The sequence below is a fragment of the Anomalospiza imberbis genome, assembly GCF_031753505.1.
Source record: "Anomalospiza imberbis isolate Cuckoo-Finch-1a 21T00152 chromosome W unlocalized genomic scaffold, ASM3175350v1 scaffold_31, whole genome shotgun sequence".
Taxonomy (NCBI): Eukaryota; Metazoa; Chordata; class Aves; order Passeriformes; family Viduidae; genus Anomalospiza; species Anomalospiza imberbis.
Genome location: NW_027099315.1, coordinates 5,817,734 through 5,832,708, shown reverse-complemented (window position 1 = coordinate 5,832,708; position 14,975 = coordinate 5,817,734). Strand labels below are relative to the sequence as shown.

At 46.5% G+C, this 14,975-nt stretch overlaps 2 protein-coding genes across 3 annotated transcripts in view; both read right to left on the bottom strand.

The window, feature by feature from the left end:
• The window catches only part of LOC137465592 (creatine kinase S-type, mitochondrial), a 56,359-nt gene extending 45,016 nt beyond the window's left edge, over positions 1–11,343 (bottom strand). The window contains exon 1 of the mRNA XM_068177658.1: positions 11,340–11,343. The gene's annotated coding sequence lies outside the window, so the exon portion shown is untranslated. The remainder of the gene's footprint in view (positions 1–11,339) is intronic.
• Positions 1–14,975, bottom strand: part of LOC137465609 (heterogeneous nuclear ribonucleoprotein K) — a 230,157-nt gene that overhangs the window by 155,234 nt on the left and 59,948 nt on the right. The window lies entirely within an intron of this gene.

Sequence of the window (14,975 nt, the reverse complement as noted above, 5' to 3'; positions counted from 1 at the left end):
GAGGGACTCCTCTCTTATTATTTCTGAGCTTAATATCCACCCCTCTGGTCGGTTTTCTCCTTTCATGTTGGTTTTATTCCATTTAAGGAGTTCAACTGGGCCTAGGCTACTACTTTTCCATGCGGGCATCGTGTTTTGACCCCAGAATTTTTGTAACCCCATACATTTGGCCATTTTGTAGGCAGATGTCTACTTTGGATGAATTATAACAGTGGTAGCGGAGGGAGGTATGAAAACTTGTTGCATTGCTCTGGGGAATGGTTCCCCCCCCCCCTTCCCCCCAGAGACCCCTGAAGCTGTAACCATGTTAGTTTAACCCTTCCTTCCTTTCTGGACCCAATTGGCTGGGAGCCAATTGTCCCTTCCTGAACAGGAGGGTAGATAATGCCCTGCTCCTCCATTGTTCACTCTCTTGTCCTCTCTTGCCCGCTCTCTTTCCCTCTTTCCCTCTTCCTCCTATGGAATAAATGTCTTGGACAATATCAGGGGTAGAAGCCTCTTCTGGAATCTTTTGCCTTAACCCTGTAATATTTTCCCCCAAAGCTCTCTCAGATCTGGGCTAGCCTTGTAACTCCAGAGGGCTGCGGGGGAAAGTATTAACAAAAACTAAAATAAGAACCTTGGGGTTTTCCATGGTACAGTGGTCTGTAGCACTGGGCACATGGATCATCTAGATTCCCAAGGGGGAGAAGACTTACAAGGAGTGTTAGGAGCCCAGTATAACGTGTACCCCCACCTTCCATGCCTAAAGGGATTGCTGCCCACAGCATGTAAATATGATCTTGGTGGCAAGTACAGTGGTTAATCGGGTCTTGCCTCCTTACCTCGTTATCACAAAATTATCTATGTCACCTTCTTTTCTAATATTGTGGTTCTTTATTGTTTCTTAGATAGCCAGCACTTTTTAATTTCACTTGCACAATAGGGTCTTATTACCTCCCCATCTTATGGAGTTGTCTGCGTTCAAAATATGGTCCCTGTTTTTTGATTTACTACAGTCTCCCACTCAGCTTCTAATAGCTTGTGAGTATTGGGGAGCACCCATTCAACTCTACAACAAAGCATTAGAATTGGTACTTGCCCTCGATTTGTGTTTGAACGTCTCTCTTTATCTCAACAAATTTTGCAACACGCTGGTCTCCTGGGGGAGCTACAACGCCAGAGCTGGCCACAATTTTCACACTGACATTGTACATAACTTGAGTGTCTCATTCCAGGGGGCTTCAAGCAGGGTATGTAACCAGGAATAAATCTGGGAGATGTCTCAGTGAGACAGAGTAAAAATTTAACAGGGTAGAACTCCATTTGGATTTAAGTGAAATGTACCTCTTTAAGCTTGCTAACATAAGTAAAATATGCTGTTTAGTCTAGTAACTGCAGCACTAGCAAAACTGCCCCAGCTAAGGAGAAAGAATGCAAATTTCCAAGCTAAAGAGATAAGAGATAAGAAAGATTCCTCGGACCTTGAAACAGACAGCGCAAAGTGACCCAGGAGTTCTCTCTGTTCTTTCTAACAAAAACTGAGTACAATTGTAACTAGCTGTAAGTGTAACGCAAAATCAGAAGAATGAATATGCATAAACCTATTGTGAAATTCTATGAATATGTAAATTAGCTAGAGTAATTAAAAAAGGATCAGGAGTTTTCAGGGGCACACATGTCCTTTGAGAGACCTGATGTTTTTTCTTTTTGCAAGTCACAAGCAAAAGCAAAAACTCTAGGATCGTTTATGGACCTGGTGTTTGTTAATCTATATATCCCTGATCCCCCTGATTGGGGAGGTAATAAATTACTCCTCCAGAGTTTAGAAGCCTCTGGTCTTTGGGAATACAAAAGATTTAATAAAGCCCACGGGGAACTTCCTTCCAGTCTGAATTGATGTGCGGTTGTTCATGGTTTACTTGCCACATTGAGCCTGCACATTTTGTTTTAGAGTAATTTTCAGTCCTTCTGTGGAAGTGACGATCCTCCAGTTTTGGGGTTCTTCTACTGGTCTTTTTATTCTGCTAGTGTGGGTCTATCCTCATTCTGCAGTTTGTACAGCCAATTCGGTGGTCAGCAACACCTGAAAGGCACCCTCCCAGTGTAGGGTCAAAGTTGGTCTTTCTATGATTTAACCATCACCCAATTCCTAGGATTGACATTATGAATTTTGAAATCTAGGGTAGCAGTCTGAGGGATTCTTCCCTTTTCCCCTAGTTTTTCTAGAGTTTGTGCTATAGACAGGACATATTTCTTGACACTGTCCTCCCCTTCTTCATAAGTGGTAATACTATTTGGCAAAATCAGAAAAGGTAAACCAAACATCATTTCATAAGGTGAAACCCCTAAGTCTGATCTGGGCTGTGTTCTGATTCTCAACAAGGCTAGGGGTAGGCACTTGACCCATGACATTTGGGTTTTGTGGAAGAATTTCTGAGAGAAAGAGGTCACGATCTGTATGTTCATGACTTATATGTTTAGAGTGAAGGTTGAGCTACCCCAGCCTAGGCCTCAGATATGGGCCTCGGTGAGGCCTTGAAGCCTGTGGCGCAGTTAAGAATAAGTTTGTGGCGCAGTCAGAAATTATGTTAAGGTATAACACAATGTACTGAGCTATCTAGGTGTGAATTAGTATAGGTCTGCAGTGTGAAACTTTAGCCACCTTAAGACAGGAACAAACAATGTTTGCTTGCCAATGAGAGTGTGCTCACGATTGTAAACTATCTGGAAGTGTATAAAAACTACTGTCTGTAAACAATAAATGGAGAACGTATGATTAGCCACATTGGTTCGGATCTGCATTTGTTCCTGTCCAGCTCACCTTTTTATTTTTATTAGTCCCTGCTTTAGGGTTTCAATCATCAGTTTAGTTAGAGTTCTTTTGAGAGTTTGATTCATCTTTTCAACCCGCCCTGAACTTTGTGGATGCCATGGAGTGTGTAGTTCCCATTCTATACCCAGAGCTTGGACTACTTGCTGTAGTGTTTTTAAGGTGAAATGGGTTCCTCGGTCTGAGTCAATGTTATTTACTAACCCATACCAGGGAATGATTAGTTCTAAAAGAATTTTGCATACCACATCAGCAGTAGCTTTAACTACTGGTACTGCCTCTACCCAATGGAACAAATGATCTACTATTACTAACAATAATTTCCACTGTTGCACTTGTGGGAGTTCAGTGAAATCTACTTGGCTACTCTGAGAGGGTCGTAAGGCTAATTCTCACCCTCTTCGGCAGGCTCGCCTCATGACCTTTTTGTTTACTTTTTGGCATATGGCACACTTTTCAGTTATTTGCTTAGCTATTCTAAAAATTCCTATACAACCCAAATTTCTCAGGACCTGATCACTCAGCGCTTGGGTACCCCAATGAGTTTTAGTATGCATGCTTTCTAATATTTTCCTGGCCAATGGTTTATTTAAGAACTGTCTCCCATCAGATGACATCCCCTTCCCTTCATCATCTTTTTTTTGCTCCTATTCCTAGGAGGTTCATTTCTTCTGTTTTACTGAATACTGGTAGATCCTGAATTTCTCCTGCAGGGGTCAGGATCATCATCACTTTCTCTTTCCTGGACTCAGCTGCATTTTTAGCTTCTAAGTCTGCTAAGTTGTTCCCTCTTATTTCTAAGGTGGTCTCTTTCTGATGCCCCCTAATATGCACAACAGCAATTTCCTCTGGCAACTGTAAGGGTTTTAATACTTCTGAGATAAGCCTTTCAGGAATTAATCCTTTCCCTTTTGAATTTAGCAATCCTTTTTCTTCCCAGATTTTTCCAAACATATGCACCACCCCAAAGGCGTACTTAAGAGTCAGTATACACAGTCCCCCTCTCTGGTGTTAATATTTTGAGGGACGGCTCGTTTCAAAGTGTACAATTCACATGCTTGAGCTGACCAACTGGGGGGTAACCTTCTCTTTTCTATGGTTGCTAACTTCTCATCTACTATAGCATATCTTGACATTTGCTGCTCCTGAATCACCCTCAAAGAACCATCGATGTATAATTGTTTTCCCCCCTGCAGGGGTTTGTCTGTCAAACTTTGGTTTGATAGTTTATGACTTCTAAGCAATCATGCACTAGTTCTTCTACTGGTTCTCTATACAAAAACTGGGCAGGATTGAGGTGCTTATCGGTAATTAGTTCTAGATCATCTTTGTCTATTAAAATTGCTTCATATTTTAGCACTCAAGAATCAGTGAGCCACTTCTCAGCTTTCTGGTTTAGAATATTCCTAACTGCATGTGGGTTGTGCACTTCTAATTTCTCCCCAAAAGTAAATTTTCTGCTTTCTTCTACTAATAGGGTGGTGGAGGCTACAGCCTGGATACAGATTGGCCACCCCCTACTAACAGGGTCTAACAATTTTGATAGATAAGCCACTGATTTCATGGATCCCCCCATTCCTGCGGTAGGACTCCATGGGCTACCCCATTTTCCACATCTACAAATAGGCAAAAAGGTTTATCTAAGGCAGGAAGACTTAGAGCAGGGGCACTAATCAATTTTTGTTTTAAACTTTCAAATCTCTGCTCATCTTTTTCTCATGTAATTTCTTCTTTTACTAATTTTTCATACAGGAATTTAACATCTTGGGTGTACCCTTCTATCCATATCCTACAATATCTCAACAAACCCAAAAAGTTTCTAATTTCCTTTTTAGTTTTTGGCTGGGGGAGTGAGGTTATTCCTGTGATCCTTTCAGGATTTAATCGCTGGCTCCCTTGGCTTATTATATGCCCTAAATATTTCACTTCATCCTCCACAAATTGGAGCATTTCTTTCCATACCCAAAGCCCCTGGTTTCTCCAAAAATTTAGTAATGATATGGTGGATTCTCGAATTTTTTCCTCATCCTCCCCTGAGAGAAGTAAGTCTTTAAAATATTGAATAAGTTTTACTTCTGGTACTATGGGGAAATATTGCAGTACCTCTTCTTAGGCTTGTCCAAATAAGTTAGGGGATTCGGTAACTCTTTGGGGTAATTTGGTCCATCTGAATTGTTGCTTTCTCCCTGTATCGGGATCTTCTCATTCAAAAGCAAATATATCTCTGCTTTCTTCTGCTAAGGGAAAGCCCCAAAAGGCATCTTTGGGGTCTAGTACACTAAACCACCGATGCAATGGGGGGGGATTTTACTTAATAGTGTATTGGGATTTGGTACCACTGGATATCAATCTGTAGTTCATTTATTTACTTCTCTCAGGTCTTGGACAAGCCTGTATGTCCCATTTGATTTTCTCACTGGTAATATGGGGGTATTGTGGGGAGCCATGCATGGTTCTAAAGTTCCATCTTTAAGTAATTCTTGAATTACTGTTTGTGACCCTCTTCTCCCTTCTAAAGAGAATGGGTATTGCCATACTCTAATTGGGCAATCTGTATTAGTTATTTTGATTACTATAGGGGTCATGTTTAATTTGCCCCTATTTCCAGGCTTGGCCCAGACTACTTCTTCAATTTGCTTTTCATCCTCCTCTTTTAACTGGAGAAGTTTGAGTACCATTTTATTCCCTTCTGGAAGCACCCTGATACCTAACTGTACTTTTAAGTCCCCCCCCCAGCAAATTATATCTTGCCCCTGGTACAAATATATCATTCCCCATTCCTATTTTGTTTGTTCCTTCAAATACCATGTTTTATGACTGGGGCTCTAAATCCTTCCCCTTTTGCCCCTACTACTTGAATTGTATTTTGGCTTTTCTCCCATCCTGTTGGAATTTTACAAACACATGTCTTCTCCACCCCTGTGTCTACTAAAAAATCAAATTTCTTCTCCTGGGGACCTACTTTTAAAGTTATCAACAGCTCCTGCTGATATTTTGCCCCTGAAACAGAGTGGAAATTTAACAGGGTAGAAATCCATTTAGATTTAGGCAAAATGTGCCACTTTGAATTATTAGTAGCTTGCTAGCATAGGTAAAATATGCTGTTTAGTCTGGTAGCTCTGCTACGCTCATAAAAACTGCCTCAGCCGAGGAGAAAGAATGCAAATTTCCAAGCTGAAGAGATAAGAGAGGCCACTTGAACTTTGAAATGAAGAAAAAAAAAACCCACAAAGCTGAGTCTACAAGAGATGGACAAAGTGACCAGAGAGTTCTTTGTACAAAGACTCTTCTCTGTACAAGGACTAATTGCAAGTTGTAATGCGAAACCAGTAAAATGAATGTGCATGAACCTATTGTGAAACTCTATGCATATGTACTAGTAAGGGGCAATCAAAAAGGATTGGGAGTTCTCAGGGGTGCACATGTTCTTTAAGGGGGGACGATCCCCACATGTGTCGAGCGCTGTAATAAACATACCGGCTTTAAAACTTTTACAAGTTGTGGAGTTAGGTGTTTTTCCCGCAAATCATCCCCAGGAGATAGAGCTCCTGACCCCCCATTCAACTATTTCACGAACCTCCCAAAAAACTTTCAGATATTTTTCTCTCTGTGGGCAGATTCACCTTAAATGTCCAATTTCCTTGCAATTGTGTCAGATTGGGCCCCATTTATTAAATTCCTCTTCTTCCCTTTTTTAGGGCCTCTTTCCCAGGGAGTTCAAGTCCCCTTAACCCCCTCCTTGTCCCCCTTGTTTTGGCCTGACTGCGGCCTCACCTCCGTATAGGAGTGGGTATTTAGACGGTGGTTTCCTTTGGCAACAGCAGCTGCCATTACTTTAGCCTTTGCCTTTGCTTTCTCCTCGTCCGTCCATACATATACTTTTTTGGACTTCTTTTTAAAGGTCATTCAACATTCTGTCTTGAAAATCTTCTCATCTTTCTAGCTTATTTTTTTAATATCTGGCCAAGAATGAGTGACGAAGGTTGTTTTTAATAAGACTTGTCTTGGTAATGATTCAGAATCAATACCAGAGTTGTTGTATTGCGTTTTTATATCTCTGTAAAAGTTCTGTAATGGTTTGCCCCTTCACCCCCCATTTTCTCCCAGTGGTTCCACCCTGAACTTTCCTGCCTTTCCCTCAATGCCAATCTCCCTGAAAAAGCTCAGTCATTCCCCTGTCCCCTCCCTGGTACCCTGTCCATCACTTGGCTCCCCATCCCACTCTCCCAGAATCTTCCACCTTGGGCATCGAGTGAGTGGACGAGGGCCAAGGCTCCCTCCCTTGAACTTCCCCCCTTGGTTCGTCTGTCTGTCTGTCCCTCCACCTTCCACTCCCCTGAATCTCCCCACTGGGTTGTGGGCGTCCCTTCCTCCTGGTTACCGCCCCGGTATTTAGGATGATTGCGAGAGCCTCGAGAGCACTTTCGGCTGTCGGGACAATGGCATTCGCAGCTCCTCAGAGCTTGCATTAAACTTGAGACCTTTTCCCCAGCCTTGAGACGACTCCCTCATTACCTCCTCGGATGTCGCTTCTCCTCCTTCCAAGACAGACGGCGAAGTGCTCTGTCTTAGCTGTTCCCTGAAACTCATCGAGAAACAGGGGAGTGTCCCCTGCTGCTGACCGTGCCTCGGCTGGGCAGGCAAAGCCAGGGAGCTTCAGGACAGGCACGGCGGCACAGAGTATTTTCTCATATTTTCCCTTATCCTCTCTAACCATTCAGTTGGTGCAGCTGTGCTCTCTCTGAAACCACCTGGCTTCGCCTGCACGGCAGAGGCACGGTCAGCAGTGAGGGACACTCCCCTGTCTCTCGTGGCAGATTCGGAGAGCGGCTAAGACAGAGCTCTTTGCTGTCTGCCTTGTATGGAGGAGAGGCAGCGTCCAAGAAGGTAATGAGTGAGTCGACTCACGGCCCGGGAAAAGTCTCAGGTTTATTGTAAGCTCCGGGGAGCTCTGAGTTCCATGTCCCAGCGGCCAAAAGTGATTCACATGGCTTTCGTAATCACCTTAAGTACCGGGGCAGAAACAAGAGGGAAGGACGCCCACCGCCCAATGGGGGAGTTCGGGGGAGTGGAAGGCAGGAGGACAGACAGAAACACAAACCAATGGGGGAAGGTTAAGGGAGGGACCCGTGGCCTTTGCCCACTCACTTGATGCCCAAGGTGGAAAAATTTGGGAGGATGGGATTAGGAGCTGCGTGATGGACAAGGCATCAGGGAGGGGTAGCATTGGAGGAAGGGCGGGAGAATTCAGGGTGGAACCATTGGGAGAAAATGGGGGGTGAAGGGGCAAACCATTACAGTACTGTTACAAAGATATAAAAACACAATACAACAACTCCTCCTTTTTTGTTTTAAAAAGGAAGGAGGAAAAACTTAACAAATAAAACTAAAGGTTCCGTTTTTTAAAATTGACCCGACCCAGCCCGAGTCCCATCTTTTAAAGAGTCCAATCAGCCAGTCTGAATCTGCGGTCCTGCTGAGATGGAATGTGCTGAGTGGGAGCAGCAGCTGCAGGATGGGGCTTAGCTTGATGTTCATGCTGGCTGAGTCCAGATCAGCGAAATCTGAAAGGAATCTTGTAAACAAAAGACATTAGGAAAGAGGGAGGAGTTAGGGGTTTAAAGGGTGCGACGTCTCTTCCTCCTCCAGCAAGCACTGGCTACCTGTGCCGTGGTCCTGGACCTGGATACTTTGGGAACGTAAGGTTTCACCCACTTGGAGGGGACCCACTTCAAACCTGAGGGGGTGGACATGCAGGCATATCTCCTCCCACAGGTTATCATTTCGTAGGGTCCCTCCCTCTCCCACGTTTCTGGGTTTTTTACCATTACAGGTGGACAAGCCTTTAGGCTGGTTTGACTACTCTCCAGAAAATGCCTGGTAATAGGTGGATTCAAGTTCTCATATGTGCAGTTTAAGAAATTGATGGTAAACAGTGCTTTGGACAACCGTATTTGAGGGGATTCCACCCACCTTCACTGCCTGTTGCTGTTGATGCAGAACCCTTTTTAGGCTCTGGTGGGTCCTCTCCACCACAGCTTGGCCTGTTGGGGAATAGGGGATGCCAGTTTTGTGCTCTATTCCCCATTGTTGCAGGAAGCTCCGGAACTCCTTGGACTTGTACGCTGGGCTGTTGTCTGTTTTGATGACTTTGGGGATGCCCAGCATGGAGAAGGCCTGCACCAGGTGTCTTTTGGTGTCAGAAACCTTCTCTCCTGTGTGGGCTGAAGCATAGACTGCACTAGAGAGTCTACTGAGACATGGACATATTTAAATCTGCCAAACGACTGGATGTGAGCCACATCCATTTGCCACACCTCACAGCTTCTCAGACCCCTAGGGTTTGTCCCTGAGCTCAGGGAAGGGAGAGAATTTTGGTTGGCAGTTGGGACATGCGGCCCACAGTCACTCTGGTCTGTTCTCGAGTGATGTGAAATTGACAAAGTAGGCCAGGTGCATTTTGATGGAAGAGCTGGTGACTGATTTTGGCCTGACTGAACACATCTGGAAGTGGGGCCATCTGTACAGGTGCTGCGAGGGCATCAGCTCTTCGATTACCCTCAGCAATAAACCCTGGCAGGTCGGTGTGTGACCTGACATGCATCATATAAAACGGTTGCTCTCGGTGGGAGACCAATTTTACCAGTTTTGAGAGCAACTCATACAATGCAATGTTGGAGACTTCCTGCAAGATTGCATTCTCTGCTCTGGACACTACACCTGCTACATAGGCCAAATCTGTGACCAAATTAAATGGTTCAGAGAACGTCTCAAAAGCTCTGACCACAGCAGCCAACTCAGCTACCTGAGGTGATCCTTCCACCTTGGCAACATCTGCCTCCCACTGCTGAGTCTGAGGATCTTTCCAGGTCACGACTGACTTGTGAGATGCTCCTGACGCGTCTGTAAACACCGTCAGTGCCTTTAGAGGTGTTTTGCTCTGGATGGATTTTAGTGTCAATGTAAGTTGGACGTCCAAATTGAAAATTTTGTGGGCTGGTCGATGGATTGACATTTGACCAGTGTAGCTGTCCAATGCAAATTGCAGTGCTTCGTTTTCCTGAATCAGATGTTCTAACATTGCTTTGGATAGATGGCCTGCTTCTAATTTTAATGGAATGTGGATGCAGTCAAAGCCACGCCCTGCTAACTCCCTGATCTGGACCCTTGCTTTCCGGATCAGTTCTGCCACCAGCTCTTGTGGCCATGTCATCCTTTTGGACCTGTTGTGACTGAGGAAGACCCATTCTATGATTAAGAGTGGGTCCCTCCGGTCCTGGTCCTTCTTCCCTACTTGGGTGACCTCCCATTGGAAGATCACCCCGTGGAGGTGTGGTAACTTACCAAGAATAATGAATTTGAAGGGCAGGCCCGGTTGGTAACGGTGGGCCTGCCTGGCAGACATCATGTCCTGCACTTTCTCCAGTGCGGCCCTCGCTTCCTGGGTAAGGGTCCTAGGAGAACTAGGCCCCTCTCCCCCTTTCAATAAATTGAAAAGCGGGGCTAGGTCTTCGGTGGAAATACCCAGCCAAGACCTCACCCAGTTCAAAGAGCCACACAGTTGCTGGACATCAGCCAAAGTCCTGATGTTATTCTTGATGGCTAATTTTTGCGGAACAATGGTCCGCTTCCCGATCTTCAGGCCCAGGTGCTTCCAAGGTAGCATCCTCTGAACCTTGTCTTCATGGAGCTTGAACCTTGCAACAACTAAAGAATTGATTGTCAGGTCAAGCACGTGGGTAAGTATGTCTTCACTTGGGGCACACACTAGAATGTCGTGCATATAATGAAGGATGATGGCATCCTTCATGGCTGCACGGACTGGGGACAGTAAGGAAGAGGCGTACCACTGGCAAATACAAGGGCTGTTTTTCATTCCCTGAGGAAGAACCCTCCAGTGGTATCTCTTCCTTGGGGCTTCTCGGTTAATGGTGGGAACCGAGAATGCAAAGAGTGGGGCATTGTCAGGGTGAAGGGGAATTTGAAAAAAACAGTTCTTAATGTCAATCACAGCCAAATTCCAATTTTGGGGGAGCATCGCTGGGGATGGCATCCCTGGCTGGAGAGAGCCCATGTCCTCTATTACGCTGTTAATTTGATGGAGATCGTGGAGGAGCCGCCATTTGTCTTTGCCTGGTTTTTTAATTACAAAGACGGGGGAATTCCAAGGAGATGTGGTTTCCTGGATATTCCCCTTTTTTAGCTGCTCATCTACGAGCTCCTCGAGTGCCTTTAATTTTTGTTTATTGAGCGGCCACTGTTCTACCCAGACTGGAGAATCTGTTTTCCAATTGAGTTTCTGGGTAGCGCGCTTTTCAGTGACCCCTGCCCGAAAAACCTGGGGGGTCTCTGGGATGTCAATTCTGACCCCCCACTGGGTCATCAGGTCTCTCTCCCACAAGGGTTCCGTATAATTTAAAACTAATGGGCGTATAGAAGCTAATTGCCCATTTGGCCCCTTAATTTGGACGACACTCCCTGACTGTTTTGCTAATTGAATGCCCCCAACACCTTGTACATGTCCAGCCACGTCCTGCAACTCCCAATGTGACGGCCATTCCCGGGAGGGAATGACAGTCACATCTGCCCCCGTGTCTAGGAGTCCAACAAAGGTTTTGCACTCCCCCCCCGGTGTAACCTGCATGAGATCTTTGGTTTTTCGGTCCCCAGTATCTGAGTCCAGGCGATGGTATGATATGTGTTTTTCCTCTGTCCCTGGCTCCACGAAGGCTCAGGCACTGGGATGGCCTGGGTGATGACTTGGCCTTTGGGCAGGTACACTGGTGGGTGAGTACAATGCAGCCAAAGGATGAGTTTCCCCGGGTCTGATGTCACAAGACCCGGGAGAATGTGAATATCTAAAGGTGTGTGTTTGGTGTCCCCAAGGATGACATACTTACTACGGTTGTTTCCCCAAGTACCAGGTTCCTTGGGGTTCACTGACATAAAATGCCACTTGGTATCACAAAGATGGAGGGGCTCTGTCAGAGCCAACCTGAAAGGCACATTTTGAGAATCAGTGGTTAAAACAGGTCTTGTTTGTGAAGAAGCAATGTTAATATTTGGTTCCCCCCCAGCCCCCACAGATGTTTTCAGCCCCACCCCATTTCTATCATCGCGCAGGGAGGGACTGCACTTAGATTTTAGTTTTTTGATTGCCCTTCTTCAGAGGCAACTTTTTGTTTTTGTTGGGCCTTCCAGAAGTTAATAAACTGTTGCCTCAATGGGCAGTTAGGCATCCAATGCCCTGGATCCCTGCAAAGATGACACCGCGGGTCTGCTGGGGGACGTCTCTTAAATGTCCGTGGAGTGCGTGGTGGCTGGCTGCTGGATGGCAGGTCAGGGAAGTCGACAGCTGCCACCCCCCTCAGTTCCCTCTGTTTGTGGTGTTGATCCGTGGATGTAAATGTGACTTTCCTTGCGCACGCTTCTAACATGGACTGCAGGGTTGGTGGTGGGTCGAGGGGCAGGCTCAGGATTGCAGCTTTACACTTTTCGTTGGCATTTTGCCGAGCGATCTCCATAAGGATTCCCTGCCGCACTCCCGGGTTCTGTACTTGAAGGTCCACCGCCCTGCTAAGTCGCTCAACAAACTTAAGAAAAGACTCAGAGGGAGACTGAGTTATAAACAGATAATTATCAATGGGGACATCCGGTCGCATCCCGAAAAACGCCTTTTCCGCCGCCATCACGCTCTCCCGGAGAGCCTCCTTAGGTATTTTTATGGCTTGTTTTTCCCCCTCCTCCCATTCCCCCTGCCCGCAAAGGTGATTAATGGTCAACAACTCGTCTTCATCTATCAATATGTCCTGCTCCCATAGTGTTGTTAAAGCAGACCGTGCTTCCTTTTCCCATGCTGCTTTCCATACTAAAAGCTCTGTTGAGGATAGCAAGCACGAGAAAAGTGCACGGAGATCCGCAGGAGTTAAAACATTTCCCGACAGAGTGGCCTTCAACAGTCCCTTGAAATATTCACTGTCCCTACCAAAACTTTTTTGAGCTTTGCAGAGCTCTTTTTTGATCTGGTAATGAAGTGGGGACCATTGGGGCCGAGGTGCCCTCCCTTTCTTCCCAGGGATATAGGTGACCGGAGCAGCGGCGAGAGCGGGGATAGAATCAGGGTTCTGGTTCACAGGCCCCTCCCCTGCCCTGGAAGCCCGAGGGTGGGAACTGGGGGAGGGGTCATGGGAACCGTGGGAAAAAAGGATGACATCAGAGAGGGTGTGGCTAGGACACGGGGAGGAGACACATGACTGACACATCCCAGAGTGGGTGGACCTGGGGGGTGTGGTTTGCAGGGAGATGGGAGGAGCTGGAAGGAAAGGTGGGATGCCGGAAAGAGGGGAGAAGTCAGGAGACAGGAAGGGGTTGGTCGATGGGGGGAACGGGTTTAAGGGAGGGGTGGGCAAAGGATCACGGGAAGAAGAAGGCCATGTGGCAGGGCCCACCACGTGGCATCCGCCATCTTGTGCCTCATGGGGAGAAGAAGAGCACATGGCGGGGCCCACCACGTGGCGTCCGCCATCTTGTGCCTCAGGGGAAACTTCTTCTGGGATACTAAAACGAACAGTGGAGTTTTGGGATGGGGCTGTACTTTTCAGAGGCTCTGAAAGTATTTTTAATTTTCATGGCTAGGAAAGCGAACCTAGAAAGGGAGCAATCCCCTAGCCGCAACAGCTCACTATGCACTAGATTCCAAAACTCCAACTTATGATTTTGGTCGGCCAAAACATCAGAAAAATGCAGGAACAACCACTGAAAAAACTTTATAACTTCTGGTTTTTTTAAATGGAATCCCATTCCTTAAAAGGACACCCACAATTTGGTAATAGACTCCCTTATGTGACACAGAAAGCCAAGCACCCATCGTGGCTGATGTTAAATCTGTTTCTTAAAAACACACTATTCAGGGAAAGAACAAAAGGAAAAGAGAAACTCCTGCTGCTGGCCGCCTGCTGAAAGGTGCTGCGCAGCAAAATACCAGCTACTGTAGTAGTGAAAATCCTCCAGAGAGGGAAAAGGTTCACTCTCTTCCCAGAAACAGGCAGGGAAAGAGTGCACCAGAGAAATGCAGGCCAAGAAAGCTCCCCACTACACCGAGAGGGAGAACAAAGGAGGGAGAAAATATACTCACCGCTCCGAGGCTGGCAGCAGGAAAGGAAAAATCCTGAGTAGTATCCTCCTCGTGGAACTGACCACATGGTGCTCTGTGGCTACCAGCTCCTTCCCTAGGAGCGTTACCCACCAAAAAGGGGTTTGCTACTCCTGGGGTAGTTTGCCGACCTTGAGACGCAGTCACAGAATTCACAGAATTTTCACAGAATTTCCTAGGTTGGAAGAGACCTTTAAGATAATCGAGTCCAACCCATGTTCTAACACCTCAACTAGATCATGGCACCAAGTGCCACATCCAGTCTTTTTTTAAACACATCCAGGGATGGTGACTCCACCACCTCTCTGGGCAGATGATTCCAGTATTTGACCACTCTTTCTGTGAAAAACTTCTTCCTTAAGTCTAACCTGTATCTCCCTTTGTGCAGCTTGAGACTGTGTCCTCTTGTTCTATCTGTTGTTGCCCGGAGAAAGAGACCGACCCCCAGCTCACCACAGCCACCCTTCAGGAAGTTGAAGAGAGCGATAAGGCCACCTCTGAGTCTCCTTTTCTCCAGGCTAAACAATCCCAACTCCCTCAGTCGTTCCTCATACGGCTTGTGTTCCAAGCCCCTCACCAGCCTTGTTGCTCTCCTCAGGACACACTCAAGCATCTCAACGTCCCTCCTAAACTGAGGGGCCCAGAACTGGACACAGTACTCAAGGTGTGGCCTCACCAGTACCGAGTACAGGGGAAGAATGATCTCCCTGCTCCTGCTGGCCACACTATTCCTGATACTGGCCAGGATGCCATTGGCCTTCTTGGCCACCTGGCCACACTGGTGGCTCATGTTCTGCCGACTGTCAACCAGCACCCCCAGGTCCCTTTCCACCTGAGCACTGTCCAGCCACACCGTCCCCAGCCTATAACGTTGCAGGGGGTTATTGTGGCCAAAGTGCAGGACTTGGTGCTTGGACTTATTGATCTTCATCCCATTAGATTCTGCCCATCCATCCAACCGTTCCAAGTCCCTCTGCAAAGCCCTCCGTCCCTCTAACAGATCGACACACG